We start from the raw sequence: 20,247 nt of genomic DNA, 5'->3' as shown, positions 1-20,247 counted from the left end.
GGGGAACAAAACTGTTTTTCTTTACGAAAACATGAAAGCTGTGGAACTGACCCTAAATAGAGCCTGAGAGTCTCCAGGCAGATAGATAATTTTGGCTATATCTAAAGCTACACAAGAGAAACTATAGAGACACCTGTAGAGTCTGTTAGCTAAGCTGAATGTCATGTCGTACTGCGTCTGGTCCAAGAGTGAGCTCTGGTATCCCTGCAAAGCTTTGCTCTTGGAAATGCAAACCTCCTGTTAGTTAAGTTCCTCTGTCCTCTGTTTCCATCCCTAACATAATTTGCTTTACAGCAGAGGACTGGCCAGAGGGGACTGTAGTTTTACTTGTGCTCTCTTGAATGTGGTGCATCTGGAGAGTAATAAATAGCAAATATTTAACTGGCATGCTGTATATTGATTAGAGATTACCAAAATTAAGCATGCTTATCTTTGCGATGACAATATATTAATAAAAATGGTGTGTAACCTTGATCGGTGTAGATTAAGGCAATTTTTTTCCATTATCTCTGAGTACATTACTTTCATTGTCCATTGTACATGTATGAAAGATGGTCAGGGTTAAAATACAGTGGTTTAGAATAATTTGTTAAATTAGAAAGCCAACAATTGTGATAAATTGAAAAATTATTTGCATTGTTTTCTTTAGAAATATATTTTAATATCCTTGATTTAGGTATATGTCATAATTTCGAATTGATTTGTAAGAAGTAGAATAGATTTGTGGGGGCTAAGTCCCTTGATGAGAAATACAGGGAGCAGATGACAGAAATGTTGTACGTGGGTAATAAGTGAATATGAATCTCCCACACATCTATGAGAACAAAGAAACAAACAAACAACTTATTATCTTAAACAAAAGAGTACACTTTAAAGCACAGAATTTTAAACTATTTTTACTGCCATTTAAATTTACTTTTAATGTAATTAGTATCAACCAGATAGAATTGAATGTTAATGTGTGAGCATGTATGAATTAATCCAGATACATAGGAATGCATAGATAATATATTTAGTATTTGAACGCGGTTAGCAGAACGATGTCATCATGCAAAGAAATGTTCACACTGTATAATTACCTTATGACAAACACATACATTGGGATTATAAAGAATCTTCAATCAAAGAACTATGCCATTCTGCACAGTATATAATTTTAAATAGAAGTGTTCCAGCTGTTGCCAGTACTGCTGTCAAGTTTGTATCTAATCACACTCCCAGCAGTAGAAAGCCTGATTTAATGCTGCTTCTCTGGTCTGAATTTTTAAGAGTCCAAGTTCTAATCCCCAGTGTTTTTGCTGGGCTGTGTAAGTCCAGCTCTTTACAATTGTTGAAGCACCTAAAATTTTGAGATTCACCCATCCAGTGATGTTGCCAAAACCACTTTACCCTTATCTGCTCTTTACAGTGCCTAAATAACCTTTAAAAGTGTCTAGTATTGGTCATATCTCCGGAGTAAACCAAAAAAGCCTGCATTAGCAAAAAGATAGGGGAAGACAATAATTCGTGAGGAATTATTTTCCCTTTTATTATCCTTCCAAAAATTGAGGGTTTAGAACTCTGAGTTCAGAGACAGGGACAGAGAGTGACCCAGTGGTGAGAGTGTTCACCAGGCGCATGAAAGGTCAAGGTTGATCTTCCATATTGCACTTGTTTATGTGAAAGGAAAGATTGTTGAGGCTAAGACTTCAACAACTTCACAGCCGACAACAAGAGAGTCTGAAATCCAGGAGTCTTACCTGCTTTGTTCATAAATCTTATTATCCATCACCTAAATCCTTGAATGATGGGCTAGTAGGAGATATATTAGAAGAAGAAATATAGACAGTTACCCCCCTGTCTCAAAACTGGTATAAATCAGCCTATACATATATATGCGAGAGAGAATGTGTGTGTAGATACAAAGTTATGTATATATTCAATTTGGTACTGATATTGGTGCTAAAAAAGGGCAATTTCCAGCCTACTTTCTGACAAGCACCAAACTAATGTAAAAAGAATGTCACGTACCATTGGGAGTTCTGATTTTTAGTTTGCCTTTGCCTTTAGGATTTAGCTAATGCCAATTAGTGTTTCATATTTAATATAAAAGAATCTGTGTTTAGAGGCTGTCAATCTTTTTGTTGTTGGCTCAGCAAGAAAAACATAGTAAATATGATCTAATACTTTTCAAGATGTCCTCCAGCAGAATTAGGGATATAGGAACTACTGTTTCAGTTTTTTCAAAGACTAAAAATGAAATACGAGTAAAACCAATTGAGAATGAAGAGAAACAACGAAAAGGCCCGATGACTTAATATATTTTATACCACAAAGATAGAGGATAATGTCCAAACATTTAAAAATGTTCATGATTCTTGACAGGTCCCCCTTTCAAGCCCTATTTATAACAGAAAAATACTTTTGCTTTGCCCATCTAAATACAAAAAGAATGTTTTGACAGGTGGGTTTGAAAAAAAGCAGAAAAGTTGTCCTTCAGTTCTCAGCCACCTTGTAAGATGACAAAAGACATTTTGTAGAAAGCACCAAAAGATTTAAAGAAGAATCGGTAGCTCATCAGTATTGTTCGGCACAAAGCTACAAATAAGCCTCCTTCTGAACAGATGGGCTGTTAAATAGGCTTACAGTTATGTGCTGCTGGATTCGTATGACTGAATTGTGAAAACAAATCCCCTGGGTTTAGATGAAATCCCTAAAGAAGGGCCATGAGGCTACCTTCCCTACCTTGCTGCCCTGCCTTCACATTACTTTATGATGACCAGAACCTGAAAACTACTGAACTGGGAACTAATATTTTAAACAGGCTTTGCATACTGAAGTTCATTTAACTGTAATCTGGTGGGATCTGCTGTCAGGAATTCAGGTCAGGGTCCAGGACTCCGAGGATAAACAGCAACTAGCCTCTCTGAAAGTACTGCTGCTTCAATTTTGACAAGTATGTACTGAAAAGAAGCAAGAAATATGGGTAAACTGTGCAGCCAGAAATTTCCTACTGAAAAAGAAATATCTCCAGAAAAATGCAAGGACACAAGAAGTACAGTTCATCTCAAGAGAGTTCTTCAAGTGAAATTGAGGCTAAGTCTCTTCGGGTCAACTCTAACCACCTGCGATTTGGCTCTTTCTGCTGTCAATGAGGAAAGAGAGGGGCATCTCTGCAAAGCAGTTCTTTTAAGAGAAAATCAATCCCTCTGTCCACCCGCTCTGAGCAACATCATACCTTTCCTAAAAGTAAGGACAAATTCAGGATGGCTTCAGTCAAGTCAAGACTATTCCGAGTTTCTTTGTGGAGTTTGAAGTCCTTAGTTCCATCATGCATTGAATTCCTCTGGGAATACTCCATGCATCAAAGGCCGCCTATTTATGAAGTTTATTTCAAATGACAGGTGAAATTTTTATAGAAGAAAATGAAAATTTAGTGAGTATAATTGACTTTGGTTCATCTTTATTACCAAATTTACCACCTTAAATTTTCACTTATTCTCTTAGAAAATCTGGCTTTTTCTTTCCCACAATAAATTCTATAATTACGTTTATAAACTTCTTATGGAGTGTTGAGATTCACCTTAGTTGAACAAGAATATTTGTACTCTATTTTGAAGTGTTATTAATTCACAAGTTAAAAATGACCTGTGTCATGTTATGTGTGCGCACACACACAGAGCCAATATTCTGTATTGCCAACACGTCGAAGCGTAACTGTGATTTGTATTATATGCTCAGTTAATGCATACGCTGAACTTCTCTTTCAAAGAACTTTAACTAATTGATGAAGATAACAAGAAGACAAACTATTTTAAAAAAATAATTCGGTGGTACTCAGATTTCAGGTTACTTATCAGAATTTTCAGAATAGGACCATTTTTTAAATGCTTCTGTTACTTCCCATTTGTTATGTACCTTTTGGTCATCTCAGTGAACAGCAGCTATATTCAAAATTCATTTAAATATTATAAAATAAGGGTTTCAAAATGCATTTAAATATTCTAACACAATTTCACCTGATTTATCACTACACTGTTAGAGATTGTTTTCTCTTTATGACCGAGGACACATAAAATCATAGAACCACAGAACGGTTTGGGTTGGAAGGGACCTTAAATATCATCTAGTTCCATTCTCCCTGCCATGGGCAGGGACAACTGACATACTAATTTCAGGTTATTTAGTTATGGTTTCTTCCTGTCACCTGGAAGAGGCGGGGGAGGGAAGATGACCATTGAGAGTATTTTCGTTGGGTTTGGTTTTTCCTTCCACCTGCGACCATTGCCGAGAGCAGTCCCCACTGCCTGCAATAGCTGATAATTCACATGTCCAAAACCTACCGAGTCCCCAGCCTTCAGCTGAGTGCCCGTTTCAGTGCTCACCCGAGCCTGCTGCAGGTGTTTGTGCTGCACAAATCTACTTAAACAACAGGGGAAACTGTTTCTGAACCTTGGTATGCTAGCAGTACTGGTCCAGAAGCATGGCCTTTGTTTGCATTTATTGTGGTTTGGTATCTACTGTAACTGTAAAATGTTTACTTGGCTATTTTAATTTAAAATAGATAATCACGCTACTATAAAACTCTATTATATATATGCAAAGTTGTGCTTAGTGCACTTCTGTGCTTCCCCATATGTGGGTATTTGTTATTTTTTCCATGTAGGCGTATGTGTGTGCACACCTGTATGCAGTATGTACATTTTTATATACATATACGTACATACATAACAGCTGTGCTCCTCTATTTTACTCTAGCAGCATTTGCCTCTCTCTTTGCTGTTTTTCTTTCCAGTAAGTATTCTTGGTTTGGTGTCTGGCACTGGATTAGGTTTCTGTTAATAATTTAGTGAAGCCAAGAAAGGAAGGAGATGAGGGACTTAACGTAACTCTGAGCAGCACTGAGCAACTTCTTTGTAAATTCTTATCCTAATTCCTTTTCTCAGTAGAAGCTCTGTTGTACTTCAGCAACATAGAAACCTTTTTCAATGCTCTCTTTTGCCTCATGGTTTGGGTGAGAAAGCTGTAAAGTAATGTTTATTTGCAAGCTCAAATTATTTTTATTGAAGAGAGTGAATTTCTAGGGAACTCTTACTGTGCCTAAATGTGTATCCTTTCAAACTTAAGGTTTTTTTCTGAGAATTTTAAACTGTCTTCTCCAAAATGTTTAGGTACTACACGAGATGGACTTGTATAACTACACTGACTGTAATGGAGTTCCTGCAAGGATAAATGTGGTGTGCTTGTTGCTTCTCTTCTGTAGCTTTAAATACAATTATTTTTTACTGATTTGATTGGTATTGAATGATTATTAGGTTTGGACTTTGTATTTTCTTGATAAAACAAATATTGAAAGTTCATGAGGTTTTTTTATTCCTAATTTTAGAAATGTTAAGTATGCAAGTAGTCCTGAAAGGCAGCTGGCCTGATAGCCAGAAGATGTAAAGAAAAAAATAACAATTATCAGACTGAAGAATGTAATATGATATACACTGTCTCATACAACTTGTGTGACAAACCTCTCCGTGCACAATATAGAATCATATCTTCTGTGGAAAGGAAATTTTAGCCTAGGAATCTCTTCCAGTTGCTAATTTAGTTTGAATCTACAACCGTTAAAGCCTTATGCTAACATGCAGCCCACACGTCTTTAATATTCCTGTAGCACAAATTCTTGGTCTGCCCATTTCTCCTTAGTGCTCTCTGCTCCCTTGTTAAATAATGAAACCATCTTCAACCTAATCATGTGTGGATTCTTCTTGTTGCTTTTTGGAGAACATCTCCCTTACTCATTTATGGAATCAGGGTGTACTGCTAGCAGTTCAGTTGTATGTGTGTCCTCCAGCACTTTGTCGTCGGGGTTATTGGTTTATACGGAGCCAGTATGTATCCATAGTGTCGGAGGTTAAGTAAGGTATGAAAATGAAGATCACCCACATCTTTTTTTCCCTTAAAAGGATATGGAAGACCTCAATGTTCACCCATGGAAGCCTGTAGCATGCTGTAATGATTTGGGCAGACAAAGTGAGTGAACAGATTTATGAGCCTTTTGTCACAGGAAACCCTGAATGCACTGGCAGAGGAAGCAATCATGTTCTAAATTAACCAAGCCAGTCACTGATGACAGGGAAAACCAGAACACTTTGTCTAGAAAAAAGAAAGAGGCATTTAGCTTTCTTTTTTTATTATTGCTTGGGGGGGGGGGGGGAAGGAGGCAGGGGAAAGGTGTATGGTCAGGCTTCCTTTCTGGAAGTTAACAGGACTTATCTTTTCCTTTATTTTGCTGGCACCTCATGAGGCTATAAATGTGATATATTGGAGCTGACCTAGAATATAATCTGTTATTGAGTTGTGTGTTTATCCAGTCCAGGTAATTATTTTCTTAAACATTTCTGACATAATATTTCTGAATTGCAAATAAAAGCAAATGACAAACAGATATGTAGAAATCACCAATCGTAAAAATCCAATCTGTATTCCTAAATCTTGAGGGTTTCAGCTGTTCAGACCTAATGCAAGAACACTAAAGTCTATTAGACATGAGCAGCAAGTAATAGGAAATAGGAAATGAGAAAAATATATAGAAATGATTTGCATTGTTCTGGATCGGGGTGCAATTCACATTGATTGCAGATAACTTATGCATCTGTCTGCATGACGTAAGTTAGCAAGTGGAGGCAGTAATTCGCTGGTGGGTTTTGTTGATAAGAATATAGGGAAGTTATTCCATGTTGAAGATTTGACAACATAATTTCTTTGAGGTTTATGTGCACACACATTTTTGGATGAATACCCTGCAGAGGTGCTTGCATACTGTAATTCTTAAGAAGTTTGACAGTTTATAGTTACGAAAATTACTGGTTATGATCCCTACTGTATTGTTAAAGCTGATGGCTAAAATTTCTATCACAGATCAAATGTTCTGGAGCATTTCAGTAGATAAGAGTAGTTTAAATCGGGAACTTGCAGAGAAAAGTCTTAAATTTTTTGAGTGATACATTCCAAGAGTAAGAAGTAAAATGTTTGATAAGGAAACACAAAATGTTTTGAGAAAAATACAATTAATTTGTTGAGAGGATTCAGCATTGCTTATTAGGAACTATGGGAAAGAATACAGAACAGATAGTGAAAAATTTCAACCTCCACCATAATTATTAATGTTTTTTCTTGAGTTTATTCCAGACAACATAATGGGAAATTGTTGTGCATTCAAACCATCCATAATACCCATATGCACACAGAGAATATCTTAATTTTGGGTTAAGCTCTTAAGAGCTAAAATAGTCTGTTGTCTGAAGACATTCATTAAAATGTCTGCTTTCCCTAGTTTTCTACATATATGGACAGAGACATAACGTTTGAGGAGAGTATGGAACTAGACTCAAATCTGTTTTGAATGAAGTCAACTTTAAAAATTTATTTTGTTAAAAAACCACAGATAACGTCACGTAATTTGAAAAAATACACAAATGTTCTCTTCCACTTATGCCCAGCAACCACTACTTCCTCTGGTTTACATTAGTTATTTGGACTAGTAACAAGTGTCTCCTTTGTCAGCTGTTCAAACGATAGATGTTAAATATTAGTAAAAGTATTAGAAATTTGGAATTTTAGAAAATGTATGATGAAATGTAGTTGTTTTTTGTTTTTTTCTTCCCCAAAAGTGATTATAACAAAACAGAGGATATCTGTTCTTTGGTACTTGCAATTTGACTGCATGCACAAGATCAGGTGAAGTTAACGAAATGCTTTTTGTAATAATAAGGAGGAGAAAGTTTAACAAATAGAGCTGCAAAACACCACAGCTGGTTTTAGGTACAGAGGATGTCTGTGACTTGGCACAGCAATGCCTGAGAGTTAAATGACGTCTGCATAACTATGAATCTAATATTGCCATTTAGGTACAATGTGTTCCAAACATCGGAGCCAGAAAGTGTTTATATTTCTTTAGGATGTAGAAGGATGGACAGAATGGATGTGGCTAACACAGAGCATTGCATTTGAGGATGTGGTAATACCAAAGACACTGTGTATGGTGTCTACATAAATGTGCAAATAAAATATTTCAGAAATAAAAACATTTTATGTATACTTTCATTAATACATTTTAAACATTGTTTTCATGTTGTGAAGTCTATTTGCTTTCAAGCCATTTTTAGTAATAATTGTAGTATTCTACAGTTTCTAAAGAAAAATAGTATTTTCTAAGAGGTTTTAAATGCTTATTGAGGGCAAAATTTCAATAATGAGTAAATAAATAAGAAATTATTACTTTGTTAACTGCCTACTGCTCTATGAAAAAAATCTGAAAAGTTGTCCAACAGCATGTAAGTCAAGGGCATTGAGTGTATGCTACGATCCGTAATATTTTGTGGGGGGGTAATTATAGGGAGATTTCAATGTTCTACTTAAATGTTTTACTTGGTAATTCACAAGTCTTTTTTTCTTCTCTCATGCTTTAAGGAGTTATAGAACAATATTAATTTACTGTAAAATATTACCACAGTTTGGCATTAATTGGCACCCCTTCTTATTATTTGCTTCTATTGTTGCTAATGAGGTAACCATGTAAGAACAAGGCCTTACCTAGTAGATCTTTGTCTCATCACCCACAGCTGCCTCCTACACAGGTTCCCCAGCCATTACTAATAATTAAAACAACTAATAAATATTAAAGAAGCAAAACAAAAGCAGTACTGGGCGGGATTTTACTACGGCACAGGGAATTGGTTGTTCAGACCTTTAGGCAACTAAAATCCTTTAGATGTCTCAGTGAAAGAGTGAATGCTTTCTTGCTTTCCAGTCTATAAAATGTTGGCTGTAATAACTGTCTGTCCAATCCACCTAGGACCTGAACATGTATATTTTCTTTTATCAGCAAGGATAGAGTAAGTCTCTATATTACTTTTTCTTAAGCTTGCAGTAAAATCTTTTTACTAGCCTTTATTAATCTACTAAAGTAGAAGACTGTCATGTTTATATGCTAAGTGTAGAGGAAGAAACGTCTCCTTAAATGCTGTTGAAATCTCCTTGTTTAAATCTTCAGAGTTGCAAAAGGAGCTCTGTCTCGCCCACACGTGCAGTCTGTGGGGTTGCTGTATGCAAGTGTGGGACCCTTGGAGCCCAGTGCCAGTCGGGCAAACACCCTTCCTTCCTTCCCTCCTTGGCAGTTGTGGGAGAGGAAACACAGGTTTTTGGTTCTCCCTATGTCACCTCCTAAAGCGTTGGTTTCTGCCTTTCTCTAGACAGAGCACCCATCCTTTTCCCTGGCCACCCATGGAAACTGTGGGCTGCCATTCAGGGCCAGACTGCCCTGCTTGTTTTGCCATTTATTTTGTCTTTTAGTCTTCCTTTGTTTCATTCATGGAGATCAGTGATGAGTGGTGTCCCTCAGGGGTCCATATTGGGACCAGTAATGTTTACTATCTTCATCAATGACATAGTGGGATCGACTGCACCCCCAGCAAGTTTGCTGACACCACCAGAGTGGTGTGGTTGACACGTCTGAGGGATGGGATGCTATTCAGAGGGACCTGGACAAGCTTGAGAAGACATGGGCCCATGTGAACCTCCTGAGGTTCAACAAGGCCAAGTGCAAGGTCCTGCATCTGGGTCAGGGCAACCCCCGGAATCAATGCAGGCTGGGGGATAAAGAGATTGAGAGCAACCCTGTGGAGAATTTGCGGGTACTGGTGGATGAAAAGCTGGACATGACCCAGCAATGTGTGCTTGCAGCCCCGAAAGCTGACCATTTCTGGGCTGCATCAAAAGAAGTGTGACCAGCAGGTCGAGGGAGGTCATTCTACCCCTCTGCTCTCGTGAGACCCCACCTGGAGTACCGCGTCCAGCTCTGGGCTCCCCAACATAAGAAGGACATGGAGTTGTTGGAGTGAGTCCAGAGGGGAGCCACAGAAATGATCAGAGGGAAGGAGCACCTCTCCTATGAGGACAGGCTGAGAGAGCTGGGGTTGTTCAGCCTGGAGTAGAGAAGGCTCCGGGGAGACCTTATTGTGACCTTTCCATACTTAAAGAAGGCTTACAAGAAAGATGGGGAAAGATTCTCTAGTAGGGCCTGTAGCGATAGGACAAGGGCTAATGGTTTTAAACTAAAAGAGGGTAGATTCAGACTAGATATAAGACTTTTTTTATGATGAGAGTGGTGAAACACTTGAACAGGTTGCCCAGAGAGGTGGTAGATGCCCCATCCCTGGAAACATTCAAGGTCAGGTTGGATCGGGCTCTGAGCAACCTGATCTAGTTGAAGATGTCCCTGCTGGTTGCAGGGGGGATTGAATTAGATGACCTTTAAAGGTCCTTTCAACCTAAACTATTCTATGATTCTTTTGTGGAATAGAAGAGCCACATTAGCTAGCTTAGAGAAAGAGGTTGATGTGGTTTAGCCCCAGCCGGTAGCTGGGTGCCATGCACTACTCACCCCTCCCCCGGCAGGTTGGGGAGGAGAATGGAAAAACAACGGCAAAGCCTCGAGGGTTGGGATAAGGGCAGTTTACTGGGACAGCAAGGGAGAGGGAAACAATCAACAACAGTACTGATAACAGATATTCACAATGGGTGATAAAAAAGAACAATTTACTGATCCGACAACCGACCGACTGGACACTCAGCCTGTCCCAGAGCCACCTTATTCCTAAAAACTGGATTTCCTGTGCAGGCCCCTTCACCTTACATCGTTTTATGGCAAAGCCAGCCTGCAGCAGGATTTGGATTATTTTCTTCCCTTTCTCAGAAACTTCCTCTGCTGAGTTGCCCCATACAATGATGTCATCAATGTATTGCACGTGCTCTGGGGCTTCACCCTTTTCCAGTGCAGTCTGGATCAGTCCATGGCAAATGGTGGGGCTGTGTTTCCACCCCTGGGGCAGTCGATTCCAGGTGTACTGGACGCCCCTCCAAGTGAAGGCAAACTGTGGCCTGCACTCTGCTGCCAAAGGGATCGAGAAAAATGCATTAGCTATATCAATTGTGGCATACCATTTGGCTGCCTTTGACTCCAATTCATATTGAAGCTCCAGCATGTCTGGCACGGCAGCACTCATCGGCGGTGTGACTTCATTCAGGCCACGATAGTCTACCGTCAGCCTCCACTCTCCATTGGACTTCCGCACTGGCCATAGGGGACTGTTAAAGGGTGAGCGGGTTCTGCTGATCACTCCCTGACCCTCCAGTTGACGAATTAGCTCGTGGATGGGAACCAGGGAGTCTCTGTTGGTGCGGTATTGCCGCCGGTGCACAGTTGTGGTAGCAATCGGCACCTGTTGCTCTTCAACCCTCAGCAACCCTACAACAGAAGGTTCCTCCGAGAGACCGGGCAAACTAGACAATGGTTCAATTTCCTCCACTTCCAAAGCAGCTATTCCAAAAGCCCACCGGTAGCCTTTTGGATCTTTGAAATACCCTTTCCGGAGGTAATCTATGCCCAGGATGCACGGAGCCTCTGGCCCAGTCACAATGGGGTGCTTTTGCCACTCATTCCCAGTTAGACTTACTTCCGCTTCCAAGAGAGTCAACTGTTGGGATCCCCCCGTCACACCAGAAATAGATATCGGTTCCACCCCTTCATAGTTTGATGGCAGTAAGGTACACTGTGCACCAGTGTCCACTAGGGCTTTGTACTCTTGTGGGTCCGATGTGCCAGGCCATCGGATCCACACAGTCCAATAAACCCTATTGTCCCTTTCCTCCACCTGGCTGGAGGCAGGGCCCCTCTAATCCTGCTCATCATAGTCACTATTCACCTCTTGCAAAAAGGACTTAGAAGTCCCTTCAAGAGGATCATAAGTACGATCAGGCCTTTCACTTGGTCTGGGGGGCTGCCCGGTGGAAACTGGAGCAGCGTTCTTTCTGGAAGAGTCCCTTTGTACAGCTGTCTTGCCTTGTAACTCATGTACTCGTGCCCGCAGGGTTGAGGTAGGCTTCCCATCCCATTTCCTCATGTCTTCTCCGTGGTCACGCAGATAAAACCACAGGATATCTCGTGGTGTGTATGCTCTATATCCCCTCTCTGGAGCAGAAAAACGCTTACTCCTAACAGCTGCAATACAGGTCTGTACAGGTGGGGAGTAAGATATATCCTCTTTGAGTTGCCGGATGTCCTGGGACAGTTTCTCCACAGCCGAGATGAGGGAGGAAGAAGGGCTCTCTTCATATTGCCGGAGTCGGCCAGCCACTTCGTCCACTGTGGGCGCCTCTTCACTTTTCCAGTCGATGACTGCCAGTGAGTTGGCGTACGATGATGGTGCACTTCGTACAAATTTTCGCCACATGGGTCAGGTACACTGGACTTCACTGGGGTCTGTGGGCAACTGTGCATTGTCCGGATCATAATAAACCATCTCCCGCACAGCTAATTCCCTCAGATATTGGATACCTCTCTCCATAGTGGTCCACTTGCCTGGCCGACATACAACATCTTTGCTGAAAGGATACCTTTCCCTCACACTTGACAGGAGTCGCCTCCAGAGGCTGAGGGCCTGTGCCTTCTTCCCAATTGCCTTGTCAATGCCCCCTTCCCTAGACAAGGAACCTAGCTGCTTGGCCTCCCTGCCCTCCAGTTCCAGGCTACTGGCCCCGTTATCCCAGCAGCGGAGCAGCCAGGTAATAATGTGCTCCCCTGGAAGGCGGCTGAAATCTTTCCGCATATCTCGCAGCTCACTCAGGGACAGGGATCGGGTGATCACTTCTGGTTCTGGCTCTTCTTGTTCTCGTGATGGTCCCGATTCATCATCATCTTTCACTAAGCGAACCGATTTCCTTGTGTATTTCTTTTTGTGTATAGGGGCGACTGATACTGGTATGGGTTGATCTTTTGGCTCGGCTACAGTGCCTGTTGCGGGGGTTTGGGTAGCTGCGGGGCCTGCTGCGGGGGCCTGGGCAGCTGCGGGGCCTGTGGGTCTGCTCTCTCCCTCTGGGTGGTGCTGTCTACTCTCAAGCAGTGTTTGATAGATTGTGGCCAGGGCCCAGCACAGTGCAGTAAGTTGTGTCTCCTTAGAATCCCCACAGCATTTTCCTTTCAAATATTCTACCATTTTATCAGGGTCTTGCAATTGTTCGGGAGTGAAGCTCCAAACCATTGGGGGTGAGAAGGTCTCTAGATACCCGCCCATAGTCTCCCACATGCCATGCCAGCCCTGATCATTCGGCCTTGGGGAAGGTCCTTGGGTGTTATTCTTGAAACAATTTTTGCTAACCCTGAACAGGAGTTGGAAAGCATGCAGGAGACATAGCAATAGGAATATACTGGCCTGAACATTCCAAGGGTATTCAAAATTCTCAAAAATTGTTGTAACCAACCAAAAGGGAAAAGGGGAGGTGAAAGAGTGAGAGAAGGTATCCCCCCCTGTCTTTCCCATAGATTGGGTGTAATTATTAATCAGTTCTGAAAGATACTGACCGGGGTACGGGCCTGACAGAAATGCTACATACAAGTACCAGCTCAGACTCATGACCGTCGATGATATCTTATCATAAGTCATTATCACACAATACAACAACATGAGAACATACACCCCACTCCCAGAGATGATAAACAGCACCGCAGGGATTACATAGAGTAAACACGGGTTTACAAACCAGAGCCATGTGACCAAACAGAACAGCATTATGACCACCGACTGTTTCAATAACATTATAGATGCTTATAACAACTTTGTTTTAACACACTTGGGTCAAACTTGTCGTTATCACAACCCTTCGAGCCCCACGTTGGGCGCCAAAAAAAGACTGTGGTGGGTTGACCCTGGCTGGAGGCCAGGTGCCCACCAGAGCCGCTCTCTCACTCCCCTCATTCACTAAACAGGGGAGAAAAGGCATAACGAAATGCTTGCAGGTCGAGATAAGGACAGGGAGAGATCACTCACTAATTGTTGTCACGAGCAAAACAGACCAAACTTAGAGAGGGAATTCATCTAATTTATTACTAGGCAAAACAGAGTAGAGGAATGAGAAAATAAAATCAACTCTTAAAACACTTCCCCCCACCCCTCCCATCTTCCTGGGCTCAACTTCACTCCTGGCTTCAACCTTCCCCCACTCAGCGGCACAGGGGGACGGGGAGTGGGGGTTACGGTCAGTTCATCTCATGTTGTTTCTGCCGCCTCTTCATCCTCAGGGGGAGGACTCCTCTCATCGTTCCCCTGCTCCAGCATGGAGTCCCTCTCACGGGGTGCAGACCTTCAGGAGCAAACTGCTCCAGCATGGGGTCCCCCACGGGGTCACAAGTCCTGCCAGCAAACCTGCCCTGGCGTGGGCTCCCCTCTTCATGGGTCCACCGGTCCAGCCAGGAACTTGCTCCAGCGTGGGGTCCCCCATGGGCCACAGCCTCCTTCAGGTGCCTCCACCTGCTCCGGCGTGGGGTCCTCCACGGGCTGCAGGTGGAATCTCTACACCCCCTCATCCTTCCTCCATGGGCTGCAGGGGGACAGCCTGCTTCACCATGGCCTTCACCACGGGCTGCAGGGGGATCTCTGCTCCAGCGCCTGGAGCTCCTCCTCCCCCTCCATCTGCACTGACCTTGGTGTCTGCAGAGTTTCTTACATCTTCTCACTCCTCCCTCCGGCTGCAAAAGCTCTCCCTAGCTTGTTTTTTTCCCCTTCTTAAATATGTTATCACAGAGGCGCTGATTGGCTTGGCCTTGGCCAGCGGCGGGCCCGTCTTAGAGCCGGCTGGCATTGGCTCTGTCAGACACAGGGGGAGCTTCTAGCAACTTCTCACAGAAGCCACCCCTGTAGCCCCCCCGCCACCAAAACCCTGCCACGCAAACCCAACACAGAGGTGCTACTTATCATTCAGAAAATTCTTCAATTTTTTTAAAAAAAAAGTCTACGTGTTTGGAAGGTTTGATGTTACTCCATCTTCCCACCCTAAGAGCTATAAGGAAGCAGTGTATACTCCTATTCCATACATCGTCCTTTCTCTCTCTCCATCAACAGTGCCAAAATTCTCACCCTTCATTCACTCCTTTAAAAAGTAAATAAAAGCTTGGTAATGTTTTAAAAAATAAGCATCACAAATACGAAGTTAAAGGGAAAAATACTGAAAAGTGAAAGAAAAAATGTCCCTTTGGAGTGCTAATGTGGTTTGCATTCAAAGAGGAAGTCATTTTTGATTAACAAGGAGGTAATGTTTCCCCACAAGGGTGGGTCGTAGATGATGAATAAATAATGTAATCAAATATTAAATTAACTTTATTTAAAAACCTTATTTGCATGTTACTTTGTAAAAAGCTTATTGATGTAGTATTTTGTTTACTGTTACTGTTCTGAGGCAATTTTGTAACAAATAAAGGGAGCCGTAATAGCATTCAGTCTTTCAACACAAATGCATATGTATTGATTATTCCTTTTTCTAACAAAATCATGAGCTTTTCCACCTTTCTGCATCAGAATTTCTTCATGAACAATTTTTTCATCATAATTGAATGTTTCTGAAAGGATGGGCTCCTAGAAAATTTTTGTTCCCCACTTCTGTAGAGAAATTCTCTTTGTCACTTTGTAGCACAGCAAAGAGAAGCAATAACATCCAGTTCCTGACAGAGTTAGGCCAGGAGAGAGGGTCATGCCGTGCCAAAGGAGAGGAGTGGCCGAAGGACACGGGCTGCACTTACCTTGTCTAGTACAGCGCTCCTCTGGGACGCTGATAAATTACAGCAGCCCATCGACAGGGCCAAGGCTGGGGCAAAGGATCAGTGAGATATAAACGGCCCTGCTCTCTGATGTGCTCCTGCAGACAGTATTTAGCCGTGAGGCATTCCATTCACAGATCAGGAATTTAGTGTATTTTGGTAATAGTCTCATTTTTGCCTAATCTCCTGTGAAACTGGTACACTCTGTAACAGGTTTCCAGCGGAAAGGGAGGAGGGTTGCTCTATTTCTATTCTGCCTCTTGCTGTGCAGCATGGTAATATCATGGCATTCTTCTGTGATTAACGCTTTCGCTATGTTTTAAAATGGCATAACTTCATAGAGTATGTCTTCTGAGGACTATATTTCATGGTCCTATGTGATACCAGGAAGGGTTGATAAAACATGAGAAGATTTAAAATGATGCTTCTCCAAAGGAGCCCATTGCTTCTGATGAACCTGAACTGATCGGATGGAAGTGTTTCTCTAACTCACTGGCGGGTCACTTATGTAGTAAATTAAAGACTGAGGTTGCAGGCCCAACAATAATTGAATTTATTTACTAGCTTGTGTTTCTGTTTATGAAGGTGAGCGATGGTTTCCATTACAACCTGTTTGTGTAGCAATATAGCACACCTGCTTTGCAGAAGACAGTATCATAAAGTACTCACTTGGATTGTCTTGTCTCTCATTGCAGAGGTCATTGTATCCTGTGCTGTATGAATATAAACAAAAGAGCCAGAGCGTATAATAAATCTGATTTAAATAAAGCAATTAAACCTGGTAGTCATGGTAGATGTTATAGAACAGGATGCCACCTGAAATTTTGTGGAAATGCTGAACAATTTTAAATGATTGATAAATCCAAAACTATGGCAGATATAATAAACACGTTGCACTACTTAGAGATATTCAAAGCCCTTCATGCTCACAGAAAGCCAAGTCTAAATTGTACTGCGGAGATCAGTGAAATCTTTGATATTATACTACACAGTGGAAAACTGGAAGAGATGGTATTAATATTTTAAAATGGGAGGCTTATGTAACTCATACAAGCAATAAAATGCTAAGCAGTGAAATAAATTTGCGGAATGGTACTTTATGTGATTTTTTGGAATTGTTGCCAAAGTGATCGTGATGTGTGATCCCTAAAAGATAATAGGACTGGCATGGTTCTGAAGGTATTGGTGAAACAGTCCTGTTAGATGAATCTGTATAGATGAGGAAAATATAGTTGATTTTGTGTTAGGTGATATTTGCGATGCCCTTATTTGAAACACGAAGATTTCTGTCTTGCAAATAGGAGGTAAACACCCCCTTCATTTTTCATGGCCAAAATCATAGCCAATGACAACCATGAGGTGGACATTTTCTTGTCTTGGCATACTCTGCAAGCTAGCACTTAACGCTGTAGAACCCATGCTTACTTACCTCTGGCTTGGTACTGAGCAAGCAAGCAAGCTACAGGAGTAGAGCAGCTATAGTACCAGGAAACCATTTCAGGATGCTGAAAAAGGGATGCAAAAGGGGTACATCCAAAAATAAAAGTCCCATGCACAGGGCTGAGAGCCAAAAGATTACTCCTTTTGTGGGAGAACCATAGCTGAAGACTGCTTTGCTCCTGGAAAGATCAGGTGCCATTGGGTATCAAAACCTGGGAACTGACTTACTGGGGCAAAGTGAGGGAAAAACACTAAGCAAACTCAACAGACTATCCCAGAGAGGTGCTGAGAAATAGAAGTTGGGAGCACTCCCAGGACTTCAGTATTGCACAGTGTGGGGAAACATCCATTAACAGCTTTGGGATCTAAACCAGACTGTACATTCCAACAGGTATTTTGCAAAGGTGGTCTACCCCAGTGATAACAGCTGCATCTAATGAATGCCCTTATGACAGATGTATTGCCATGGAAACGAGAATGGTTGCAGACTACTTGATTTATAGAAATTATAGCTTTAATAAAGCATTTCTTGCACTTTCAGGTTCTGATTTAATTAGAAAGAAAAGTGATCTTTACAGTGTAGATGCTATCTCCAGTAGTTATTGGAGCTGTATATTAATACAGCTGTTGGCTTGTCTCATCTTACGCCATCTGTGTTCTGAGTGCTAGGCAGATACTAATCTACCTGCCCAATCTACTGGAGCTGTTACTGTAAAGGCAAACAAAACTTCACAGTATGGTTTGTGATTATATAATGCAACAATGTATGGACATCCTGTCCAGAAGCATGGCCACGATTGTGTTAGGAGGAATCTAGGAAGGGAACTACTTCAAACTGTGGCTGAACCTAATTTGCACTCTGCCGTTAAAATGATTGTGGCTCTAAGGTGATTTTTTAAAACTAACTTACTTTCAAAAAGTTTTGTTATTTTTTATATAGTTAAGGCCATACTGGAAATAGGGCGTTGGATCCTCTATGCTTTCTGAAGCAGTTTCTCAACACTAATGTACGTGTTTGAGGAGTATGACCAGAAGTATCATACCTTCCCCCTCTTTCTTAGAGATATAAAGGGGGACGAGGTCAGAAATCCTGGCTGCGATAGTATCTAAAAATAAATAAAAACCCCTTGTAGCACAAGTTCTGTCTGATGGCACTAACATCTGTTACACTAACTCAGGAGCCAAAGTGCCAACAGTTTGCTGCAGAAGTCAAGAGGAGGAGTACAAAACCAGCAATGTTTATACACACAGAGAGGAATGATACATACATGTATACATACGAAAAGAAAACACAGTTTTAAATGGTGAAATCTAATTTGAAAATATTTGTTTATCTCAATGTGAGATGCATAGCTCCATTTTAGATATCATTTTAATAAAATAAACAAAATAAATTACACCCTAGAGTCTGACTTCCTTGTATATATGTCTCCACTTAGAAGGATAAACAACATTTTAGAAATTCCCAAATTTGCCAGCTGCTGTGTTCTGAGGTTCACCAAGTACTGCCATTCCCTCCTTTTTCCCTCAATGTTGTGAATGTTTTAATGCAGAAATAGCTGTTAAACTGATCCCAAATAATATGCACTGCTCCTATCACTTCAGAAAAAAACAAATGTCCTCTCAAGTGCTATCAGCAAAGGTTAGAATAAATCTGAGAATCAACTGTTGCAAGTAATGAAAGGAAGAATTACTGCCATAGGCTTAAGTGTGAGACCATTACAAATAATTATTGAGAAAAGCATATTCTTACTAAGTGTTTACACCCTCTCTGTCTGAGTAACTGTGGCCTCTTACAAATAATCATGTTTACTATGAAGCCCAGATCAATCATCTTCATGTCATATATAGACAGTATAGCCATGTTTCTATAGTGCTTAGGAACTAGCCTAATAAACAGTATGTATATAAATATGTCCCATGAGTTATTAATTTCAAGTGTCTACTACAGATCTTTTTTTTCTTTATTGCAAACTAGGAAGACGAAAATTAGTAGTGATGACAGGCCAAGCAATATAGCTGCATTTTTAAATTTCTGTACTGAGAGTGTACTCTTACTACTTGGACTGATGCTTCTAAAACATGCAGAGCAAACCTGAGGACATCTATGCTGTATAAGTGGCCTTTATAGCTCAACTAGAGAGACTATCGAGTTTAGTCATGTCCCTTCCCTTTACAATGATATTAATGGAAAGAGGCATGATGATTGTGGCCAGAGCAGATGAGCAGAAACACCCAAAAATATCTTCCACTTTGGAAACAGTTTTGTTGGCATTCCTGGTAATCAGGTTAAATGACAGATGCAAGAATCCGAAAGGCTTTGCATATGGAAGTGCAACTTGACGTCAGGGCCACAACTCTCATGAATGAGGTTTTGCTTGGGTGGGCCCGCAGTCTGGCTGAAGGAATGCTGTTCCAGCATTTGGAAGGTACTGTAACATCCGGGTGAATGGACTGATGATGCCATATTTCAGAACAACCACTGACTCAGTAAATAGGTTGCTTCCTGGAGACACGGTAGACTTCAAGCGTTCTCTTCATCTGTTTTGGAGCAAGTTTAGATCTGAGTTTAGGTTTTCTAGCATCCTAACAATAGAAATATATGCTGCTGCTTTCTTTCTGGCTGGTATTCTTGCAGGTATGTCCTCAAGTTTTCATCTTCGTTCTGAATCAATAGTTGGGAAAGGTGAAACACTTGCATTTTGACATAGACGTGACAGTATGATGTGTCCTTTTACATTTCGGTTTACCTGGTATTGCTCCTAATTATAGCACTTTCATAAGTACTGATTAAGAGTTTTACATGCCAGTTATTTTTAAAAAATAATATTCAGTACAATCAACACAATTGTTACACGTGCTAACTAGTATAAAATAGTTTCTATTGCATGGCTGTGCAGTATTAATATGCCTTTTTAATCTTTTTAATGTTTTAAGTAGGAAGAAAAACCTTTCAAATCCTTTGAAATATTTCACATCATTATTTTAGAGAAGTCTAAAGCCAATAATAAAGAGGGAAACTGTAGATTAAATGTTTTAGATGTGGAAGAGGAGAGCAGAATTATCACAGGGTCTGTCAAGCGTTAGAGAGCATGTCCTTCTACTTGAGCTGACTTACAAGAACTCCCTACAAGTAAGAAACTAGAGAAGTGTATAAAAGTGGCAGCAGAAGAGGGAATCTAACTGAT

The sequence above is a fragment of the Grus americana genome, chromosome 4 (genome assembly GCF_028858705.1).
Source record: "Grus americana isolate bGruAme1 chromosome 4, bGruAme1.mat, whole genome shotgun sequence".
NCBI classification, from domain to species: Eukaryota; Metazoa; Chordata; class Aves; order Gruiformes; family Gruidae; genus Grus; species Grus americana.
Note: the sequence above shows the minus strand (reverse complement) of the source record.